We start from the raw sequence: 21,082 nt of genomic DNA, 5'->3' as shown, positions 1-21,082 counted from the left end.
GTGGGATTATAAAGGCTGAGCTGGAATGAGCTGCTCTCCCGTCTTTGTACACAGCACGTTACCTTGTGAGAGGAGCACACGGTCACTCGGCTCTTTCCAGAGAACAGGGACCCCCTCCAGGCTCACGCAGCTACCCCCAGTGCTGCCAGGACCCGCCCATGGCGGGACACAATGGATGGTGGCTGACCACACACAGCCCAAGGCTGTCACCTCTCCAGTAAGTCTGGCTTTGCTTGCGTGGCATCATGAGCTGCCCACGCTCAGGAACAGGTGTGGGCTCCCCTTCAAAACCCAACAAACGCTACCAGGATGGATGGCTTTTCGGGCATGAAATCTCCATTCACTGATGATGGAGATGACTGTTAGGAGATACCCAGATCTGGTGGGAAAAGTGAGCAATCCAACATGCTGGAATTTGCTGGACAGTCACAAGCCAAACCAAGACAAAAGCCTGAAGGAGGCTGCAAAGTAACAGGAGTGGAGTTTTCACATGTCTTGTCCACTGATTCTAAAAGGCAGTTACCCAGATATTCTCAGGTGGGCAGACCACTAAAGCCTCAGCAGATCTCCCCAAAGTGTTGGCTTCTGGGGAACTTGAAGTTGGGATCGTTGGGGTTCCATGACAACTTCCCTCCTGCAGATTGGGGAGGGGGGTCAGTTCTGGTCTGGCATACTGCAGTCCACAGGGTCGCAAAGAGTCAGACACGACTTAGCGACTGAACAACAACAACGAAGACAACAATTCTGGCCACAAGGCACGGACTACCTGCTTCTCTGCACGGACACTGCTCGGAGTCCCTGGAAAGTCATCTCCCTCCAACATACTGTGTCACCAACTCACCAGGAAAGGCATTCACCCAGGTGTTGCCTTGTGTGTGCACACTGCATACTATGTGCCTGCAGATGGTGAACACATAGACACACTCCCACCCCCCAGTCATCATCCACAGGTGTGTGGTGGCTCCTCTGAGAAGGCACACTTCCCCTAACTGTTCATGCTGCCGCCTGCCTTGCTGCACACACATCAAGTGCCTTTCCCGTCCTTGTAGAGCAAGTTGGCCTGTGCAGTTAGCGTTCCTGGCCACTCTCCATCACAGCCAGGACACGTGCTGAGTGGACGGCTCACGGGCCACCACGGGGACAGCCCTGCAGAGCAGGCTTTCCTTTTCTACCAGCCTCAGGTTCTGGGGAGAAAGACAAAATTTGGGTGGTGGTGGGTACATTATCCAAGTGGCAGTGATGCCCTTTCCCCAGAAAGGGGCCCTTTCAATGTTATAGTCACTGATCTGCTTCAGATGGCCCATTGAATATTGAACACGGCTACTCTGAAGTCCAGAACACTTTCAGAGGAATTTGCACTGGATCACAGTAGTACTGAGCTGACTGAATAATGCTGAGTGAATCTTGATGAATGAATAATCATAGACTAGACACTTGGTAGGTCTTTAGCCATATTTGTGGGCACAGATTCCTGGAGTCTTTTAGAACTTAGCCATGTAAGGATCTTGCTGTGGAGCCTGGATGCCACAGGCTGGACCACCAGTCCAGACGTGGGAGGGGACCTCCCATGACAACTTCTGCCAGCTCCCCTAGACTAGTCTTCAGGGGGAGGGGACTAGGGGTGAAAACCTGACCTCAGTAAGTTCCCGGCTCTCAGCTCCAGCACGTGGCTGGCTGGGTCCCCCGTTTCCAGCCCCCACCACTCGCTCCCGGCTGCCCCCTGCTCCAGAGGAAGTGAAACAGGCTGTGCCCAGGCAGAACCGCCTGGCTGCACCTGGCATGAAGTCCCAAGCAGGCTGCCTGCACAGCCCTCTCGGCTGACCTCTGCACACCCTCCCCGGCGCTTTGCCAGGCCTTATTCATGCGCTGGCAGTGTTAGGACCGCTCGGGAGGGAGGCGGGCCCGCAGTGGCTTCCAGGCCCAGCGCCAGGCCCCAGCCTGCACCCCAGGCTGCACTCGCGTATCCAGGAACCACCTCTTTTTACAGCAGGAAGAGGGCAACCAGAGAGGGTGAGAGCGCCGCTCACGGTTACCCACAAGTTTCGGAACAAAGTTGGCAGCATGAGGAGTCTGGGTTCGAATCCTAGCACAGCTGGTCGGATCGCTAGCAGTTAAAATCTCAGGTAAGTTTCCCTATCACTCAGAGTTTCCCTGTAGGGAAATAACCCATCTCCCGTGACAAATCTCCCTTTCCATCCTCCTGGGACCTTTGCAGGCAAACTGCCAGGCGGATGGCAGTCGGGTTGGGAAGCATGAGTGGAGTCACTCCCGCCTTTTCTCCTGCACTCGCTCAGGGCCGGTGGGCATGGGGAGGCTTGGCACCCAGGCCAGGAGATGCTGGGTGGGTGTCCTGCGGTCCTCCCGCCTCCGACTAGGTAATGGGGGCCAGAGGTCGCCCTCCATCCCCGAACCATAAGGGTTGGAGGATCCCCCACGCGATTACTCCTTGCAGGCTCCTCTGTGCGCCCCGCAGCGCAGGCACCCACCACCCCGCAGCAGCCTGCGTTAGTTCTGCGGCCCAGGGGGAAGTGTGCCTGCGCGTCTCCACTGGCAACGGCGGTCGCCCGGCAACCCGCGCGCCCCAGGCCCGCCGCCCCCCCTTCCCCCCCCCACCACCCGGGAGCCCGGAGGGGGAGGGGGAGGGGCGCCCCGCGGTTCCGCGCAGTCCCTCCCTTCTGGGACCGGCAGCGCGAACCCGCACGGCCAACTCTAGACCCCGGCTGCCTCTCGCTGGAGCTGTGCGTGGGGGCTGGGGCACTTAGACGGTCCCGTGCTGGCATCCAGGGAGGCTGGAAAGCCAGACCTCGCGGAGACTCTGGCAAGCCCCTTCCCTCCGGGGATATCGAGGCAGCAAGGCCTCCTGGCCCTCTCCCGAGGCTGGGAGAGAGAGGAGGGCGAAGGTCGCAGATGTGAGCGCGTGGTGAGACAGAGGCAGAGAAGAGACTAGCAGGGTGCTGTGCCCGCGGGTGGGAAAGTCATGTCAGGGTGTGGAATCCAGAACGTCTGAGATGACGTTTAGCTGGGGGCTGGTCCCTCTGGGGCCGGCTGGGGGCAGAGGGCAGCCTGAGGACAAGATCACTCACAGAGTCTGGATGTGTTTAGGTTTTTTTCACCCCGTGGGGTGCCTGCATTTTAGAGAGACATCAACCTTTACTGCACGGGCCTGATTTGGTGTTTAGTCACCATTTGAAGCTGCACACTCCAACCCCAAAGTCACAGGATCCCACATCTCAAACCCCCAAACCCAAATCCAGGATTGTGGCTCATGAAAGTGGAGACACCCTGGTGGGTGGTGGTTTGGGCTACTGCAGAGATCAAATATGTCTCCTGGGCCAGCAACTAGGGTCAGTTCCCCAGAGCATCTTGGACAACCAGCTCTGGATTTCCCGAACATGGACTCATGCCATTTCCCCAAGGCCCTCAGTGAAGAAATGGGCTCCAGGCGGTGAGGGGTGCACAGGACGACTGACACCCAGCCCACCACCCTGCAATGGGGGCCTCCTTGGTGTTGACAATGACTTAGTAACAGGTCCACCCTTGGGATCCCCCTGCCTGGCCTCAGAGGGGTTTAGTGAGCTTTACCATTGTCCTGCTAAATGACCTTGAACAGGTGACATGACCTCCCTGGGCCTCAGTTTCCTCATTCTATAAAATGGGGACAAATATAAGGCTTTGTGGGGATTCAATGAGATGGTCAGGCACAGGCAGTGTTCAGGAGAGCCTGGGCTAGTCTTATCGCCTCTCTCCTTTCCTTGGCTCCCTTCTGGGTCCTCATTGCCTTCTTGTCTAGCTTGAATTCCCCTAGCTGTTTCCCCTTGGTGTTTTTCTCTTTTTTGCCTCCTTCCCTTCCCCACAGTCTGACTTCTTTTCGTCTCCAGCTCTCCCTTCTTCATTATCAGTTTCATTTCTCTGTCCAGACATTTGGTGAAGCTCTGCTGACTGTGTGCCAGGCCCTGCTGCCCCCAGCACCACCTTGCCAGGCTCCTCAGGTCCTGCCCTTGTATTGCCCAGGGGTTGGGGCTGGGGCGGGGGGGCCGGGGAGGAGTGCTGACGTCAGGAGGCATTTATCTGCCCCTCCCTGCCTAACGCAAATTTCATCCTCGTACTCTCTGAATCAATTTACTTTTATTGCCTCAGCTGCTCAAAAGCAATTTTTCAAGAACAAAAAGGTCAGCACGTCCAAGACTAATCAATTCTCCTAGAGCTCCTGCCACCACCGCCAGGGGAGCTGGGGACTGGCGGCCCCCGCCTTTCCCGCCAGCCCCCTCCCAGCCCCATCACTTTTATTGCTTCATGATGCCTGTCATTAGCGGTGTGTTTGAGACGCCCCACAGTGTTCTTACAACATAAAACCTGGCCCGCTTGCGGGGGCGGGGGTGGGGGTGGGGGCTGATGGGAGGTGGCGGGCGCATTTACGGCCACTCGCTGGCCCAGACAGTAACAGCTGAGCTGATGGATCGCCTGTAAGGGGAGCCAGGGCAGGAAGCATCCAGCCACTTGTTCAAAAGCTCGGCTCCAGAGGACACGCCAGAGGAGCCAGGGCCCTGGCTGCCTGCTCTCAACCCCCATCACTGTTGCCTTGGGCACCTGCCTGCTGTCACCCAGTCCAGGCCTTTCCTCTCGAGACCATCATGATCCCCACTGCAGCCCTGCCTGGAGACAGAATACTCCTTCCTGAGTATCTCCCAACCCTCAGCATCATGCCAGGCTCCACCCACTGTGAGACCCTGCCATTCCAGATGGGAAAACTAAGGCCCAATATCACAGAAGTAGATGCAGACTGGAAACAGGTCTGGGACCTGCCCAGGGGACACACACGAGCCTTGCCCAGTAGAAAACACATCTCCTGTTCCTGGCTTTGCCCTTCCACTCTCCCACTGTCCTGTCCCACACCATCCTAACATCTGACGCCCGCGGCAACAGCAGCTAAAATGCACCCAGGCTTCCAGGGGCAGACCTGCACTCAACACACTGCCCAGATGACCCCTTTTTGCCCACGACAACCTTTTTATGAGACACTCTTATGCCCATTTTTCAGATGAGGAAACTGAGGCAGAGGAAGACAAAATTTTATGCTTAAGACCGCACAGCTGGAAACATGCAGAAGGACCAGATCCCAACTATCTGTTTTTTGTTTTCTCTTTTAAAAATGGCTTAGGATATGAAATATCCAGAATGGCAAATCTATGGGTGTGGAAGGCAGATTGATGGCTGCCAGGTGCTGTTAGAAGAGGCATGAGGAGGAGCTGGTCAATGGGCATGGGTTTCCTGGGGTGATGAAAATGTTGAGGAACTAGATAGAAGGGATGGTTGCCCAACATAATGGATGTGCTAAATGCCACTTAACTGTACACTTTAACATGCTTGGTTTTGGGTCATGTAAGCTTCAATAATTTGGTTTTCTTTAAAGGCTTAGGTTTTTCTGCCACTTATTCGGCAAGAGGCTGCGTGGCCTGCCTCTGCTCTCCTGGGGGAAGTATGACAGCAGGAGAGACTCAGAGATGTCTTTCCTGCCCAGCAGGAGAGTCACCTCTCCCAGAGAGCCCTCCTGGCTGACCTCACCTGCTCAGACGGCTCCTCCCAACTGCCATGGCCTCTGTCCCTCTCTCATGTGGTCCTACCCTGTGGCTCTGCCCTGTGGCTCCTGGCTCTGTTTATAGCACACAGAGTGTGTCTGTGCCTGGCTCCCTGTCAGATAGGACCCATGCACAAACATTTCCAACATCCCTTGAGCTCCTGGAGGCTCCCTTAACCCCTGGTCCTTCCTTGACTTGAGCCCATTCTCTTGTCCCTCAGCCCCAGGTCTCAGAACCTTTGGCCTTTTCTCAGGACTTCAGAGGTCATCTGGTTGACCCACAAGCCTGCTACCCAGCACCCTCTCCAGGCTAGCTTGCATGGCACAATGACAGAGAGTTCATGACTCCCTTCACAGGACATCTGGAAGTCCTTTCTAGGGTTAAATTGCCCACCCTGCCCAGGGAAGAACAAGCCATGTCTCCTCTCTCCAGGAGAGACAGGCACACCTGTGAAGGTTGCTCCCAGCCCACACTGCAGTGGTCTCTGAATGTCCCTAATGTGGGCTCCTCCCAATTGTGAGCCCCTCCCAGCCTGGCAAATCTTTCTTCTCTGCTCTCCAACGCAGCGCCCATCTGGAGCCCAAACCTTTGAAGGCCCTCTGCTGGGCAGGGCAGTCCAGCCACTTGAGAAGGTGACAGTGAGCTAGGTCTCTCTTCTGATGTCCAAGTTTTGTCCTACAGGCCTTGGGGAGCCTCACCCAGGATGAGAAGGGGTCTCAGGGCAGAAATAAAGCCTGGGATGCCTGAGCCCTGGTGGTGTGTCCCTGGAGTCAGCAGATGCTTATTCAACCCCTGCCATGAAACCGGCCAGGCAACTGACCAGGGCCTTGCGGTGGGCAAGTGCCCCTTTTCCCAGTCAGATCCTGTGGGGAAGGCTGAGTGGGACAAAGCTAGTGAACACTCAGAAGAGAGCAAATACCAATGTCTTTAAGCGTATTTGTTTCTTTAACAAAGAGAATGACTCCCTTCTGTGAGCCTACTCACGGTGTTGAATGCCAACTCACTGTTTACCTGTTTCCCTGTTTCCCTGGACCAACCAGCCAAGGAAGGGTTAGTCCTGGAGGTGCCACGTTGCAGGTAGAGGCCCTGGGGGGCAGCATCACAGGAAGTTAGGGTTCCGGAGCTTCCCACAAAGTGGCAGGTCTTAGTGTCCATGTGGGCACCATACTGGCCCTGTCAGTCTCACCACCAGTGCACCTGGCTTCCAGGTCTCAAAATTCAATCTGCTTCTCTGTTCCGGCTACTGGGCCCCTGCCAAGTCCTTCTGAATGGGCAGCAACTGCCGAACATTCTAAGAAATGCCTCCCGGGGTTTTCTTGGGAGCCTGGGTGAGGCAGGAAGTCCCCTGGGCCAAGGGGACAGTGGTAGCAGGTGGCACCCGAGCTCTGGGTAGGGGCCATCTCCTGGGGGTGCAGGCTAGTGAACTGGAGGCAGGAGTGTGAGGCCCAGTCCTGGGGCTCCTGCCAGTGGCCAGCACCTACCCCTGAACCAAGGGTTCCCCACCTGCTCTATTTACAGACCTTGAGCTCTGGAAAGCTCAAGGTCTGGCGTTCCCAGGGCCACAGAGCTCCGCTGGCCAGGGGCTGGGACTGACTCACTCCCCATGGCAGCATGTGGCCAACCAAGAGTTGTTATCTGATAGTCTGTTATTAGTTTCCGTTCAGATGAATCTGTATCAACTCTATGCAGCTGAGTCCTACTGGCTGGGCTCAAGGAGAAGGAGAAAATTATAATAACTGAAAAAAATTGGTATTTTGACAAGTAAGTACCTATTTTCGAATCTAGCCAGTCCAGTCGCTGCTATCTCCAGGTGACTGATGCAAGATAATGTCCTTTCGTGGCTCTAAGAAGATTTCCCTTGATTGTCTCACTGGTTGCCTCCAGGTCCCCTCTCTCTTCCTCTGCTCCTTTCTTCCCAGCCCCCACCACTCTTTCATGCCTCTAAACTCAAGGGTCACACTGTCACCTGAACACACCAATCACAATGGCATCATTAGAGTTCCAAAGCTACCAAAAAAAAAAGGTGTGCGTGTTGTAGGGGGTTGGGGGCGCGGTGAGGATGGTGGGGTCCAGGAATTTAGCCGCACCCAGGAGAGCAGTACAATCAGCTATTGTTGTGTCAGAAGTTTCCCGGTGATAAGAAGGGAGTTTAGAAATGCCGCTTTCTGAGTGGGTTGCAAAACAGAATAGAAAGTTCAAGGCTGAGAGATAGCTGGGAACAGGGAGTAGCCCCTCCAGGAAGCCCCCAGGCCTCAGACAGGCCTCAGGCTGACCAGCCCCTTGACAACAGGAAGGGGGGCCTAGTTCAATCACCTCCTTCTGTCTCCCGCACCCCGCCCCACCCCCGTCCCCTGAGGGACCAGGACATCAGAAAGCTTGGGTTTTGTCGAAATTCTCTAAAGCAGCTTTGGACCATTGAGGGCCTGCCTGGTGCCAGGCACCTGTTGTATTTACCTCAATTATCTCATTTCTCAGGGCTTCTCAGGTGGCACTGGTTGTGAAGAACCCACCTGCCAATGCAGGAAACCTAAGAATTACGGGTTCGATCCCTGGGTCGGGAAGATCTCCTGGAGGAGGAAATGGCAACCCATTCCAGTATTCTTGACTGAAGAATCCCAAGGACAGAGGAGCCTGGCAGGCCACAGTCCATGGGGTCACACAGAGTCGGACAGGACTTGGCACATCTCATCCCTCACACCCATGTTGTGTGGAAGGTGGCAGCTCTCTCCTACTTGGATGGGCAGGCAGCCGAGGCACACAGATTGGGATCTGAACCCCACTCCACTGCCTCTCGTTTATCCCAAAAGCCTGTTCCTTCAGATTGTGGGGAGGACCAACTCCTCCTCAAGTGTCCTAGGTCATATCCAATTCGTGCAGTCTCTCCCTCGGGACTTTGTCTAAGGGTATCCGTGGGGTTCAGGCCAGGTTAGAGGGGGGCCATGCTGCCTTCCTGCTCATTACTTCCTGGTGAGAGCCACCCCTCCCCCATTCTGGGAGCTGATTTTGGCCAGTCTTTCCCTGGGACACCTGTCCTTGAGTTGTCATCCTCCCATTGGCATTAGCAACCTCGAGGGCAGAAGGTGAGGGCACGAGGAATTGCAGTGATCCAGCGCTGGTCACTAGCAGCTGTGTGACCTCAGGCAGGTCGCTGAACCTCTCTGTGCCTCAGTTTCCTAATTGAAGAAATGCGGATAATAATAGCCCTACCCTGTATGGTCACTAGGAGGAACAACAGAAGGTGCCTGGATGATCCCTGTTCCATCTGGGGGCTGCCAAAGCATTCACTTCAGCCGAAGCCTGTCACCGTATAGACTAACTGTGGCCTGGAACTTCAGGGCCTTCCTTATTCTGAATCTTGTGCTCTTGCCATCACATCGTGCCAGGCTCTTGGCTCTCCCCTGGCATGCACAAATCTCCCTCTGGAAGTGGGAAGCAGCTGGGTCCCCGGATGACTGCCACAGTGTGGGAGCCCTCCACCGTGCGTAGAGAGGTTGAAGAGCGGCAGAGAAAGCACTTCCAATCAAGCGTTGTGACATCATACCTCAGCTCTATGGTGTGAAATGTAATAAACAGAAGCTTCATTTAAAAGGAAATTGGGGGAATTCCCTGGCAGGCCAGGGGTTAGTATTCAGCCTTTCACTGTCAAGGGCACAGGTTCAATCCTTGGTTAGGGAACTAAGATCCTGAAAGCCACAAGGTGCAGCCAAAAAAATTTTTGAAAAAAATAAAATAAAATGGAATTGGGAGGCCAGAGGGGGAGCTCTCATAGTCTACCATTCAGCATCAGTTGCAGACCCAACAGGAAGAGAATACCTCACATTTCTATCAAGAAGGCTACTACTTTTCTATCCAGCAAGAAAAGGAAGAATTTCTCTTGGCCTGGCAACAACCCAGCCATTGAGAGATTGCCACAACTCAGCCAATGAAAAGCCACAACACTTCCAACTCCTAGTTTCCTCCAATGAGCTCTTTTGGTTATAACAGCCCCTCCCAATCCCCCTTCCCCTCTATAAAAGAAAGTGCCCCTGCTTTGTTCTCCTGACTTGCCTGTGGTTTGCCATGGATAACATGTCCCAAATTGCAATTCTTTGCTGTTCCCAAAGAAACCCATTTTGCTGCTAAAATTCCTGGGTATTTTATTAAGTCAATACTAGCCTCCTAAATTTAGGACCCCAGCACCCCTCCCCCAGCATGGTAGCTCCTGACCAGCAACCCTGTCACCCCCCGTGTCACTGAGTCCATCCGCCAGGTTGGAGGCCTGGGCCCAGCTTCTCTGGCCCTCCCCCAGGGATATAAGACCTTCCTGAGGAGGTGCTCCTCTCTGACAACCTCATCCTTCCGTGGAGCTCCAGGAACCCCCATTCCCCTGCCACCGCCTCCCCTAGCCTGGTAAGGCCAAACCACCACCGTCCAAATGCTTTGACAGCCCTGTCCCTCAGGTGAAATCAAAGCCTGTGAAAGATACAAATCCTGTGAGACTGTGGGAAGCCTGTGCTAGTTGCCTGGCCCTGGGTTGCAGCCAGCAGAGGCTGATCTGTGCTGTAGATGGTCTCTGCTTCCTGGGACCCTCACTCCCTCACCCAGAGCAGGGCACACAGGGGCCCAGGCACCAGTGCTGCCTTGGAGTAGGAGACCCGAACATCCCAGCGGTCCGCCCCAACCAATGGGGCTGAGCACCAGTCTGCAGAAACCCCAAACTGTGGTTAGGTTCAGGTGGCCTTCCCATCTTGGAGACAGCCATCCCCTTTGCCCCTCTGTGTTCACACTCCCCACCCCCACCCCATTCCCTCTGGGCTGGCCCCAGTCAGTCCAAGTGCCTTTAGCATGTTGCACAACTCTCTGGGCCTCTGCCTACTCATCTGTGAAGTGGTCCAGGACCTGTCTGTCTGCAGGATGCCGTGAGGGCTGGACAAACAGTAGACAGACAGCTGGGCCCACAAGGCAGTGCCCTGGACTTTGCCGTGGGGCAGGCATTGAGACCTTTGAGACCTTGGTGGGGGAAGCCCAGAAATGGTGTCATGGGTAGCAGGGGCTTGCACAGGGCAGCAGAACTGAGGACACGGGAACAAACCACTCAGTCTCTCCTGTAGCTGTGCTCTCCACGTGAGGTGAGGCAGACCCTAATGACATGGCCACAGTCTGAGGGCCTCTAACAGGCCAGGCACATGTGACATGATCTGTATGACCTCATGCTTTTCATTTAGTTTGAAACAAGTGTGGGAGTTGGGTATTGTTACTGTTCACATTCTATAGGTGAGCAGAATGAAGCTCAGAGAAGCTGAGCAATTTGCCTAAAGTCACACAGCGAGAGATACTGGATTGGAACCAAAGTTCTCTCAGTGCACAGAGGATTCCAGAGAGCAGCGAGAATGTTCTCAGACTCCACCCTGTGCACCCCTCAGCGATCTGCTGGGCCGGCCTCTACGTCTGGGATCTAATCTTATCTCTCCATCAGCACTTGTCACGGCCTCTTTTATGGTCTGTGTACTCTGACATGTGTCCATATTGGTAGAGACGTGCCTTCATTCTGGCAATATTTGCTGAGCGTCAGGGAGGGGCACTTGTTTATTAATTTATTATCTTCAAAGACCACGAGGCTGCTGTTGGCCAGGCTCCATGCTGAATGTGGGGGCCTCGGGGCCATGCCAGTGACCCACTGCTGAGGGCGAGGTCCTAGTAGGAAGTCCAAGGCCTGGAGGGTGGAGGTGAAGGAGCCAGCTCTGGGAAGTAGAACCAATGTCCTGGTTGCTGGCACTCAAGTTCAGAGAGCTCATGTGATGTGCCCACATTCCTACAGCTGGATGCAAGAATGTGGATCCCACCCACTCTTTTACTCAAAGTCCAAATTAGGGGAGACTCATGTTGCCTAGAAATGGGTTGGGTCTGAGAGCCCCCCCAGAAGACGGCCTTAGAGCCAAAGCTGGTACCCCTGGAAACCCAGTCTCTCTTTGCTCTCCTTTTCATGGGGACCAGGGCCTGAAGATCTGGGGTGCTGTGGAGTCACAGAGATTGAGAGAAGTGGCCCCTGCTGTTGGGGGCATGTGGGACAGTTGGGCTGAGCCTTGATGCCCAGGCTGGGAGGAGGTGAGAGCAGTTCAATGCCCCCTTGCATCGCCTGGTCCAGCTTTGGCTTCCCAGGCATGCTCTGATCCAAGAGCCCTGCATCAGTGGCCCCAGAGAAGCGGGAGGGAAGGTAGGCAGGACAGATTTGGCAGGCCTGGCCTGGGGGCCGCCAAGGACTCACTAGGGGCTGGTTCTTGTCTAATAAGGGTGAAGCATCATGTGGTCACACCAGCTTAGCATTTTGGAAAGTCAGCAAGTCTGTGGATTTACGATCTAAGCTTGCAGATGTAGAGAGGTTCTACTTCTGTGGTTTCCAGGATAGAAAAGCAGGGGTGGGGTGAGAAGAAAAGAGCCCCAGGGAGTCCTGGGTGCCAGATACCCTCTCCCAGTACCTCCCTAGGGAGAAGGGTGGGTACTTCCATGTAGCCTCAAAGGTCAGCGTGGGTGGGAGGAGGAGGGAGGGGCAGTGAGGGAGCACCAGGCTTTAGTGGGGAGCAGCCCCCTTAGAGGGCAGGGGTGGGGCATCCACTCTGAGGTGCCAAGGGACCTTCAAACAGATAGTGTTAGTCACTCAGTCGTGTCTGACTCTTTGTGACCCCATGGACGGTAGCCCACCACACTCCTCCTACCATGGAATTCTCCAGGCAAAAATACTAGAGTGGGTTGCCATTTCCTTCTCCAGGGGATCTTCAAGAGGGAGGGGACTCAGGGCGTGGAGGGGAAGTGCGGTTCTCCCACACTGCAGGCAGACTTTACCCCCCTGAGCCACTAGGGAAGCCCCTCAGACAAACAGATAGGGCTTCCCCCATCTCCCTGCACAGCTGAGAGGGTCCAGACCCCTTGGTTTTAAGTCCCCACGTGATTTTCATATCTGGTCAGGGTGAGGACCCTGCAGAATGACATGACCACCTCCTGGTACCCAGGATGCAGGATCCCTTAAAGGCAGGTGTGCGTGCCTCGGTTCCCGGATGGCTGGAAGAGGTGACGTCGGGTAGCCGAGCCACTTTATGGGAGGGATGCAGGATGCAAGCATCTTCCAAAGTGCAGAAGCTGCACCCTCCATCACAGCCCCCCGGCCCCCAGTTTCAGACTCATCACTCTGGGCCCTTATGCCATCAGTGGAGCTTGTCACGCTCCCTGAACATTCTCTATGTGATTTTTGTGACGATCACCTTTCAGGCTGACCTAGGTCTTTTTCTTCCTGGCCCCACACTATGGACACGGCGGACCTGACAGTGTCCTACGAGGGCGGGGGCCAGTGGCCCCCTGAAGCAGCCCTATGAGTGGGGAACAAGCAGGCAGGAGGAGGAAAGGGGTGCAGGGTGCTGTGAAGGGCCCACCCCCTGGTTCCGAATCTGCCCGTGGCTCTTCCCTGTGGGTTCTGGCAAGCAGTTCCCCTCCCTCAGCCTTTTTCTCCCTGAAAACCCATCCTCTACCTGGACCAGGGTTCTGGTATACAACAGATGCTCAACGCATGGTCGCTGCTATTCTCCCCGGGAGGGGGGCACTAAGAGCTCCGTTTATGGGGGGCTGTGCTGGGTCTTCGTTTTGGTGCACGGGCTCCTCTAGTTGTGGCTCATGAGCTAACAAGTTGCAGGGTATGGACTTACTTGCTCCATGGCATGTGGGATCTAGTTCCTCAACCAGGGGTCGAACCCACATCCTCTGCATTGGAAGGCAGATAAAGAGCCCCATTTTGCAGCTGAGTTGTTAACCTGGGGAGACTAGGACAGAGCCTGAAGCTCACTCTCCTCCACTCCCCACTGCACTGCTTGAGCGAAGGCCTGGGCTGCACCCTCCAGTGGGGGAGAGGCAGGGCCTCTGTTATTTCAGAATCAACTCCCTGTAGGCCCGCCCTTCCCCATTTCTGCCCCCTGAAGAGAAGCTCCCACCTGGCCTCGCTTCCCCTTTTTTTAAGGGACCGCCTTCCTTGCCTCAAGGGACACTCAGACACTAGCAGCTGCTCCTTCCATCCCAGAGCTGCCCCATTCGGCCCCCACCTCCTCCTCTACCTTAGAACCAAGCCCAAGGGTACATCTGACTCAGGCCATTCTACTCTGTGGGCTCCCAGCTGGGCAGGCAGGACAATCTGCGTTTCTCACCAGCCTGCAAGGGGTGGAGCTCCAGGAGCTGGCTCCTGGGTGCATCTCCTGGCAGCCTGGATCTGGGTGACCTTGGCTCCTCCCTGCTGGGCGCTGGGGTCCCAGTGAAAGGGGTGAGGCAAGGTGAGGCCGGTAAGCCCCTAGAGGGGTTGACGACTTGCCTCCTCTGGCCGGGTATCACACACCAACATCCTGCCCCCAGACAGAGGCCCAGAAGGGGGAGGCATCGTGCTCAGGGTCATGCAGCAATGCCAGCTCACACGTCCTATCCATCATTCCCTGGGTGGGCGTGAGGGAAAAACCAGCGACAACAGGAGCAACTCAGTTCAGAGTCAGGTAAACTGAGACTCAAGGTGCCCACTTGAGTGCTCAGATGTCCCCTCCCTTGGAGAAGGATGGCCCCAAGCCCCTTGGCCAGAGACTGTCCAAGCACAGGGAAAAGAGAATCAGAAAAGCCTGGGCACCAGTCCTGGCTCTGCCATCTACTGGCTGGGTGACCTTGGACCAATTACTTAACCTCTCTGTTTTCTCCTCTAGGCAATAGGGTAAACCCAGCACTGCCCCCATCTGGCTGCGGTGAGTATTGAGTGCTATAGTGGATGGAAAGGGCCCTGCAGGGTCTGTGTCCCAAACACCTGCCTCCCTGGTATTCATTGGCCTCCTGCTCAGGCCTGCCTAGTCCGCATAGAGGTCCCATGGCTCCTGGCCAAAGAGCAGCTTCTTCTGACAGGTAGTGAGTTTTCCATCATGGGGGATATTCCAGATGACAAGACATGGCTGGGAGGATGGAGCCTCTGTCTGGAGTGGTACTGGATGAACTAACCCCTTCTCTTCCTGGGCCTCCCCAATGTGGCCTGCTCCCAGCCAGGCAGACAGTCAGCGGTGACCCACCCCTCCCAGGGGCTTCTCCTGCAGACAGTCTTAGAGGGAAAGAGGGGCCTGGAAAGAGAGATCTGTTTACCCTAAATACAGAATAAAGAGCCAGCGATGCTGCTGTTCAGGTCCAAGAGCTGTGCAACCTGCCGGGACAGGCCATCCATCTGTCTGTCAGGGACAGGGCCAGGAGCCAGGGGAGGGTGGGGGCTGGGCTGCCGGATGGCAGAGCCCAGGAGGGATCTCAACTCCCAAGTTGATGAAGGCCGAAGCGAGCCATTAACTCACACAGGGGGCCCTGATGAATTTTGATTTCCAGAGAAAATGGGCCCTGGGAGCTTGTGAATCCCATGACAAGGGACCCACCAGGCAGATAGATATTGCCAAGCAGGCCGGGCTCTGGGGTCGTGGCACGGAGCCCCTCTGGCCCTGGGGTGAGGGCTTTGTCTGAGGTAAGAATAGGCAGCTCTCAGTGGTGGGTTAGGACCTTGCTGGGGAGATCAGGTCTGCATTACTGAGAGGTCCGGGTGCCCCCACCAGGGAAACCCAGGTACCCAGGGAGCCCTTCTGAGGCCCGAGGTTGCCTTTTCTTGGCTTTTGGAGGAGGGTAGGGGACATGGGGTACTTGTTCAGATTTTGTTGAGACCATCAGCTGGACGCAAAGATGGGGGAGCTGAGGAGCTGAGGGTGAAGGCGCTGGAATGAGGGGCCGGCCAGGTGCCTTAGCCTCAAGATGGCGCTCGGGGCTGGTGCCTGGGAGTGACGGGCCGGGGCCACGTGGGTGGGGGCACTCGGAGGACGCTGGAGCCAGGCGCCTGCCCTGCCAAAGGTCAGGTCCTGCCCGCGCTGCCCTGGGTGGGCAGCTGTGGAGGGGGGGATTTCATCTCCGTCTTCGGGCCCTTGGGAGCTCACTGTGTGTCCTCTTCTGGCGCATGTTTCAGCGGGAGTGATTCCTTAGTAAAGCTGCCAGCTCGCATGGTGCCCTTTTAATTAGATTTCCCCAAATTCCCTCTGTCACCGGGTTATTAATATTTATCTGGAGCACACCTGATGTGATTAGATCAGTGGGCCCGGGAGGGCTGGAGGGGGCTGCCCCTCTTCTCCCTTCCCTCCTGCTCTTCTCTCTCCCTCATTCTACCCCAGCCCCCTGCCCTAGTGCCCCCTCCACTCCCTAAGTCCCCTCCCTCTTGAACCTCCAGCTATTGTCCGGTCCTGTATGCCCCTCTCCCTTGGTGCCTCTCCCATCCCCAGCACGGGCAGGAACCCATCCACACGGTGGCCCCTGAGGTGTGTGCCAGGCGTAGGGCAGGACTCCCACTCAGAGAAAAGGTCCACTGGGTGTGAAATCAAAAGCCTTTTTGCAGAAAATGGGATGGATCTGAGCGATGTTGGCCCTCTTCCTGGGGAAATGGGAATTAGCGCTGAGGATTATTTTTGAGGATTTGGGGAGCCCCACTGTGCCCACACTTGCCACCTTCTGACCAGATCCCAGTGGGGCCCCAGGCTCAGGGACCCTCGCTCCCCAGGCCTCTTATGGGCAGGGCAGGGATGGGAGCATCCGACAGCTTCCCTCCCTCCTGGAAGACCAGTTCCTGGTGAGGAGCCTTCGGTTTGCATAGACACCACTGTGTTGCTGAATCCCTCAGCCAGGTCTGTGTCTGAGATCCAGCAGGACAGCTGAGAACAGGAGTGGGGAGCCCATGCAGCCCACCTCCAGCCTCGTGCAACCTACCTGGTGCCCTCGGCCCTAGGGGGCAGGGTATGCCCAGCAGGCCTCCACCCAAACTTTGGAACTTGCTTTCTGGAAAGGAAAACCCACTAGGGAGCTCAGTTCCGTCCAGGCTTTGGCAGTCTCTTAGGTGCCCAACCTTAGCCGGGGCAGGAGCCAAAGGAGTTGTACCCATCAACTGGTGGGACATTTTCTGGTGGGGTGTCCCCTCTAATAGAAGCCACATTCTGTGGGCTCAGCACCTCATTCTACAAGCAGACCATGGTGTTCTGGGTCAGTTTCAGGCTTGTGATGGAAGTCGAGGTCTGTGCAAGGATCCAGAAGACCAGGCTGGTTTGGAGAACCATTTCAGATCCTGGGGGCCTCGCCCTATTTTGGGGACCTGGTAAGCTCTTTGGGGCTGGCCTAGTGACTGCACTCTGGTCCAGTGGGTTGAGGGGCAGTGGTCTTTTTGGTAAGACCCCTTACCTCCAGCATCCTTCAACCACTGCATGGGGGAGGGTGCAGATGCAGAGGGCTGCGGAGGGGTTGGGAGAAGCTGCAGGCCAGAAATCAGGGGGTAGGGGACCAAATCCCAGCCTTGCTGTGCTGTCCCACCTGCCAGCTCTTGAAGAAACACCTGTGAGGGCAGTGCCTCTTCCTACATGAACTAGCCTGAGTCAAGTTCCTGGATCTCACCCTCCTGAACCACTCCCCCACTCCCCATCACCAACAGCTCTGAAGTGTGCATTCCAGGAAACATGGGTAAGAGCTGAGCTCTTTATCTCACCCCACTTCAAAGCCAGTGGTTCACCTCCCCTGGAAATGCCCGCACCCCCACGTCCCTGAGCACCGGACACCTCCCACCCCCTCCTTGCCACTGCCTCATGCTGCTGACTCTGAGCCCTGAAAGTTCACTGCTATTTATCAGCACAGCTCAGGCAGTCATGTGGCTCCATGGAGCAGTAAGACCAAGAATGGGGGCGGGGAACTCCCATCTAAATTAATCATTTGACAGAACCTGGGGATTTATCAGAAAGCCCAAAGGATGCTCGGGCTTTGGAGAAAGGCAGAATGTTCCTGGAAATAGAACGGACCCTGCCATTTGGGTAGATGGGTGGGATTCCCCCAGAGGACATCTGCCCAGAGGTCTGAGGGTCCCAGGGATGTTCTTCTAAAATTTCTAAAGTTTTCCAAAAGGGACAGGAGGTGGGCATAACAGAGGGCAGGGCCTGGATACCTGACCAGGCCCTGGGAGGACTGTCATCACAGAGTAATGCCGTCCACTTCTCACCCCCTCCCCGCACCGTGCACACGCTTCGTTGGTTATTTGTCCCAGCTGGTTGCCTTAAATACACTTGGATTTCCTTTACAGAAGGACACTAAGACCCCACAGAAAGCAGGCTCCCGGCTGAGCTTATTTGAAAAGCCAGAATGCTCCATTCATTCACAGTCCCTATACTTATGCACCTTGGACAGAGTGAGGAACCCTGCAAGTGAGGGGCTTCTCCCATGAAGGGCGAGTCCACACCAAGAGTCCTGGAGGGCAGAGGGGATGGGACATCAAGAGGTTGGTGACTTAAGAGTGAGCTCCTGGCTTCCCTTGTGGCTCAGCCGCTAAAGAATCTGCCTGCAATGCGAGAGACCTGGGTTTGATCCCTCGGTTGGGAAGATCCCGTGGAGAAGGGAAAGGCTACCCACTCCAGTATTCTGGTCTGGAGAATTCCATGGACGGTTTAGTCCACGGGGTCACAAAGAGTCGGACACAACTGAGCAACTTTCACTTTCACTTTCCCGATGCCCAGCCCTTCGGCACTGCCTCCTGTGACCACAGGTGGCTCTGCCCAGCTCTTCTCACCAGAAAAGTGGAGAGTAGCTAGTTGGCATTCTTGTCACTAAGTCATAAACTCTTGATAACATTTACTATCCTTCAGTCTTTATTTTAGACAGGGTCCCGTCCTCTACCCTTTGAGGTCTGTTTAGTCTTTTGTTGTGTGCCTCTCAGAATCTTCTACCCATCCCCCTGTAGCTGGTGTCCAGCCAGGCATTGGCCATAGTTCTCCAGTGAACTGATCTGAAGCTCTATCTTATTCCAGAAGGCTTCCTGGTCCTTGTCCATTGCTGTAGTCTACTCTTAGGCTTTAAAGTTCCCAGACTGTTGTGCTCACTCACCATAAACTTGTGGCCACTAGGACCCTCAGTGTCTTTTTCTATTGTGCTTACTCATGGCCAGGAATCAATGAACTCAGTGAACTTTATGTCTGGTCCCTGGTGAAGGTTTCCCACTTTGTTGAACTGCACATGTCTCCTGTTGGTTGAGAGGAGTTTGAACCTGCTTCTTCCTCCTGAGGGGCTGCTATACCCAGCCTATGGCACTATCCCATTGTTGCACCATCTTAATTTCAGCACCCAAAGGTCCATTTAGAAAACCATTAAGCCATTCTCTCTAATAAGTCAAAATATAAAGTGCTTTCTTTTGTTCAGTGTCAAATTGCTGATGAAAGAGCTTGTGGCATTTGACCTATCACGGCAGATATATTATCATATTCAGAGAATAATGGCATATTTTCAAACCACTTTGTCTAAATCACATGGACATGCCCCAGGAGCCCAGAGATCTGGCTGCTCTCCTGAGATGCAGAGAGGGGAGAGCCTCACCTGTGAGGGAGGGATAGACTGAGGATGAGGGATGACCTTAGGGGTGTCCTATGGCCAGCATCTGAATGTGGTCCATGCGGCCACTGGCAGGTGTCCTCCAGTCTGCCGAGGGCATGACAGTGGCTGGGTGGGACCCTCCCCGATGGCTGTGAGGAGGTGGAGGGTGGTAATGAGGACACATTTACTTCAATGGTGAGATCACTCGTGCTCCCTGATAACTTGCAGAGATGACTGGGACCCTGATCTCACTGTAATTTTTCTTCCAAGGGTCTCCCAGGCTTGTCAAGCCCTGGTGCTCCAGGTTTCTGCTGAGTGGTGGGAAGGAGCCTGCAGCCAGCCTCCTGTGGGTTCTATTCTAAAAGCCAGTGCTCCTTCACATGGAACTCTGCTCAATGTTATGTGCCAGCCTGGATGGGAGGGGAGTTTGGGAGAGAATGGACACATGTATGTGTAGAGCTGAGTCCCTTCACTGTTCACCTGAAACCATCACAACATTGTTAATTGGCTCTACCCCAATACAAAATGTTTTGGTGTTAATAGCCAGTGATTTAACTGAACCGGGGAGCAGGGGGCTGGGCTGAGACCTCCTGGCTGTGTGTGCATGTGTGTATGTGTGTGTATGGCGGTGGTGGCTTCTCAGCACAGGGACAGGATGGGGATAGAGATGCAGTGTGCCTGAGCATTAGGGCCCCAACTAAAGGAAAGAGCCAGACCTCATGGACTCTCTGGGTTTGGACAGAGGGTGTCTTAGTGGCAACGTTAGGCCAAGATCAGACACGCTTTGTGTGGGATTGTTCCCACCCTTGCCATGACACGTCCTCAGGTGGGTGCTGGGGGTAAGGAGAGACATCAAAAATAACTGAGACTGAACTGGGTTGATTGGGCTCATAATGGAATTCAACTTGACTGAAAGAAAATCATGTCAGTGACATTTCTGAGTCTCTGAAGCCAAAGGCCACTCTGACCTGGGGAGTTCAGGGTTTACCCTGGGGGCCCCAAAGGTGTGAACATTGAGTGGCTTCTCCTAGGGCTGGCAAGGCAGTTATGCTCCTGGAGGGTTTGAAGTGTATATACCGCTGCCCCAGAAACCTGTGACCCAGTGTGTTCGGCCTCGGGTCCGTGGAGCGGGTCCTGGGACAATGGTACCAGTCTCCCTGGTAGGGTTCGCTGAACACTTGCTGAACGGATGCATGGAGGGTTGATGGGATTGGAGGGTGCACAGGATGGTGTCTCTGAAGCGAATGGACCTCAAGAGAATTTCTGCCGCTAGCAGCAATGTAAAGACTGCCAGTCATGCAGATTGCCCATCCGTGCTGCAACAGACAGGTTGCTCCCAGGCACATTCGAAATCCTCAGGACCACAGGACAGCAGAGGCTGGGCCATTCTAGAGGCTGCCCTGAAGAGTCTGGCTCTTGGGTGGCACATCTCTGTGGCCATGACTATATGGCTGTTATTTCAGGGAGACTTAGAGCAGAACCAACACCTGATGGAGCTCCTGCTTGGAGCAGACCCAGGGTATCAGTGGCCAGACAGATTTGAAAGGCCATGGCCCAAGGCGGGTGGTGGGGGTGGGGAACATAATGGGCCTCTTGCATGGCTGCTCTGTGGGTTTGGGACCATCCCTTTCTGAGGACAAACTGACCTACAGCCATGCCCTGGAGGGTGGTGATGGTTGGACTGTCAGTGCCCCTGAACTCCAAGCGCCCTCTTTGTCTGCACTCGGCCATCAGCTGTGACTTCAGCTCCCAGGTTAGAATGGGACATGCAGGAGAAGTGGCACCTCCCATCCCCCAAAGGACAGGTAAAGGTTTCTCTAAGTGGAGCCACCAGCCATGCACGGCAGCTGAAGCATCACTTGGGCCTGCTGCCCCTCCTGGCTGTGTGGTCAGCCAGCCTCAGGCAGGGGTATGTCTGCAGAGAAGAGGTGATGAAGCTCTCTGTGGTCTCAGCCAAGGCCAGGTGGGTGGAGGGTGAGACAGACCCTGAAGACACGAGACCCTTGGTGCCAACGTTCAGATGGTAGCACATAAGCCCTCCTCCCCTCTCAGGCAAGACAGAAAGGCACATAGAAAACCAAAGAAAACATTTGCAAGCCCTTAGG

General features: G+C 55.2%; 1 long non-coding RNA gene across 2 annotated transcripts; it reads left to right on the top strand.

Annotated features, from left to right (window-relative positions):
• The first annotated feature begins 1,983 nt into the window (after nt 1-1,983).
• LOC101907247 (uncharacterized) lies at nt 1,984-19,517 on the top strand. Of its 2 annotated transcripts, XR_813470.4 has the most exons (5): nt 1,984-2,123; nt 14,279-14,317; nt 16,622-16,728; nt 16,948-17,087; nt 19,248-19,517. It is a non-coding gene; the product is annotated as an uncharacterized lncRNA (long non-coding RNA). The 2 variants fall into 2 exon arrangements; XR_009491602.1 differs by having other exon boundaries at nt 16,948-19,517.
• Nucleotides 19,518-21,082: the final 1,565 nt, after the last annotated feature.

The sequence above is a fragment of the Bos taurus genome, chromosome 19, assembly GCF_002263795.3.
Source record: "Bos taurus isolate L1 Dominette 01449 registration number 42190680 breed Hereford chromosome 19, ARS-UCD2.0, whole genome shotgun sequence".
Classification (NCBI taxonomy): domain Eukaryota; kingdom Metazoa; phylum Chordata; class Mammalia; order Artiodactyla; family Bovidae; genus Bos; species Bos taurus.
The sequence above is the reverse complement of the archived record's forward strand: the minus strand, read 5'-3'. Positions and strand labels throughout refer to the sequence as shown.